This window comes from Triticum dicoccoides, chromosome 4B, assembly GCF_002162155.2.
Source record: "Triticum dicoccoides isolate Atlit2015 ecotype Zavitan chromosome 4B, WEW_v2.0, whole genome shotgun sequence".
Classification (NCBI taxonomy): Eukaryota; Viridiplantae; Streptophyta; class Magnoliopsida; order Poales; family Poaceae; genus Triticum; species Triticum dicoccoides.
This window is the reverse complement of record NC_041387.1, coordinates 87,539,883-87,542,550: the sequence shown is the minus strand read 5'-3', so window position 1 is coordinate 87,542,550 and position 2,668 is coordinate 87,539,883. Positions and strand designations below refer to the sequence as shown.

At 47.6% G+C, this 2,668-nt stretch overlaps 1 long non-coding RNA gene across 1 annotated transcript; it reads left to right on the top strand.

Moving 5' to 3' along the window:
• Window positions 1-212: 212 nt before the first annotated feature.
• LOC119295188 lies at window positions 213-1,308 on the top strand. Its single transcript, XR_005143799.1, has 2 exons — window positions 213-1,012; window positions 1,160-1,308. It is a non-coding gene; the product is annotated as an uncharacterized LOC119295188 (long non-coding RNA).
• The last annotated feature ends 1,360 nt before the right edge of the window (window positions 1,309-2,668 follow it).

Here is a 2,668-nt window from a genome sequence, read left to right as displayed (position 1 = left end):
TCCTAGGGGGAGGGGGCGGTGCAATCCTGGCTCGGTGGATGGGCTGGGGTGAGGAATTACTTATTCCTCACCCTAGGTTATAAATAGAGTTTCTATATATATAGGGTGGGTCTAATATAATAACATTCTTAAGAGTCTTCTTCTGCACATTACTTTTTTATTCTGCTAACACCACCACCACTCGTCCCCACACCCACGATACCTTCCCACCAAACCCCACCTGCCTCCTCCTCTCGCGCACCCCACCCTCATCTACCACGATTCCCCTCCCCTTGATCCACCTTCTGCCCCGCCGTAAACCTCTCCCACCAATCCCCACCTCCTTCCTCCTCCGGCGCACCAACCCTGCGCCCACCCGCCCGACGCGGCCTCCTCATCGGCGCAGCCTTCCTCCCCCCAGTGCTGCCTTCCTCTACCCGCCCCGCGGCCTTCTCCCAGGCGCCGCCGCGCACCCAGCCATGCGTCACCAGGGGAGCGACCCAGCGCCGCCCCGCGTGTACCTGCCCTCGCCGCCACCCTGGGTCAAATCCGCCTCCACGGCGGCCGGATCCGAGCTCGCTGGTCCCCGCTGCATGGCCCGCCCCTTCCCATGGTCCTCAACCTCTCTCTGCGTGGACTGCTCCGGATCCGGCGTGATCCGCGCTGTACCGAGCTTCCACCACCGGATCCCATTCCGCTTCTTCCCTCGGGCCTGCCCCAACACCCGAAGACTCCACCACCGGCGAGCGCGGGCCTTCCTCCCACTGCTTCCTCCCTCCTCTCTGGTGGCTGGCCTCCCCAACACAAGATCTCGCCCATCGTCGTGCCATGGCTCCAGCACCTCCCTCATCCGCATTGTACCCCACTGCTTGCAGTTCATTTTGATTTTTTTTGAAGCTCATGGGATTTTGTTTTGCAGTTTACTGTGATATCCATGGCACTGGCTGCACCACACCTTCTCCTGTTGCTTTGTCCGAGGCGAGGCCAGGCTCTGCCGCATCGGGAGTCAGGGTGTGGCATGGCACACTTGCGCGTGGGTGGTTCTCTTCTTTCCCAATATCATCTCGCTATTCCAGCTCCTGGATGTTTAACTGCAGGAGCTATATTGAAAAATATTTTGCAGTGAAGTTTTAATGCAGTTCATTTTTATTTTGTGTTTTGAAAAAAAATGGTTATGCAGTGTGCGGTGCTGTGTTGTGCAGTTAACTACTGGGTACTCAAGTGCCAAATTTGGAAGTTCACTTTGCTCTAGAATGTGTCAAAAAAAGGTGATGCAGTTCGTCCGTCCAAGGCATGCGGTTTTCGATTGCATTTTATTTTTGTGGATTATCTCCTACAAGATGTTGAGTACATGATGCAGCTCGTTGTAAAAAGCTATGTGGTTCATTCTATAAGAAACCCGATGAGCAGCTCACTTTGTTCACGTGATAACCAAATAAACTATAAACTAAAAAAATGATTTTGATAAATCAGTGCAGTACGCTTCACCTCGTCTCATAAAAAAAAGTCATGTACTTCACTTCAATTTGCACGCGGTTTAGTTCCCTTGATTGTGAAGTATACTCGTCTCCGGTAGTTTCATGTGTTTTCAAAAAAAAAATGTGTTACCAAAGAGGTTCACTACTCGTCTTGAAGCAGCTCATAAGTCAAATTATGGAGCTCACTTTGTTCTCTCACGTAGTTTGTTATAAAACTCCTTCGTGGTTCGCTTGTTAAACAGAAATCAAAACATCTCAAAAGAAGCTCTCTTCTTATTAGATGTAGTTCACTCGCTCGGTCCTTGCGGTCCACTCGCCCGGTCTACGCGCGTAAAAAGTAAGAAGTACGGGAAAAAGACAACAAAAACTCATGAGGTTCACTTTCGGGAGTGTTGCGGTCCACTCTCGTTAAAAAAAGGTTGAAAAAAAGACAACAAAAACTTGTGCGGGAAAGTTTATGTCCGACAAAAAGAAATCATGAAGTTTACTTGACTGCCTACTGTAGTGCGGTTTTCCGTTTGAAGCGGTGCATTCTTCTATCCGATGAAAGGTCCACTCGCTTGGTCAACGCGCGTAAAAAATTAACAAAGTATGAAAAAAGACAACACGAACTCATGAGGTTCACTTTGGGTAGTGTTACGGTTCATTTCCGGAAGTGTTGTGGTCCACTCTCGTTCGGAAAAAAAAGTTGAAAAAAAGACAACAAAAACTTGTGCGAGAAAGTTTATGTCCGACAAAAAGAAATCATGAAGTTCATTTGACTGTCTGCTGCAGTGCAGTTTTCCGTTTGAAGCAGTGCGTTCTTCTGTCCGATGAAGTACACACGCCGATTTTGGTCTTGCGAAAAAACAGAGTGTCCGCTTTTCGGTAAAATCAAAACCGCTCTTAAACCGTAAGGAATTAGAGAGAGTGTTCTACATGAAAAAGTTGGGTCTCGTCGATATCTTTCCAACGGCTTATGATTGACAAGCGGTTTGTAAAATTTTCATGAAAAACAACCGCTGCCACTCGTCGTCTGCCGCACCATTTTCAAAATTAACTTAAAATCCTAAGGAATTTCAAAAACATCTCAACACATGAAAGTTGCGCCTCATCCATAACTTTTCAACGGTATATTACACGCCTCGTTTCGACAAACGGTTAAAAAACTGGAGCGAAAACAGTACCAAAAATTTGAATTTTTTTCAAAAATAGAATTCCGCGATTTAGTA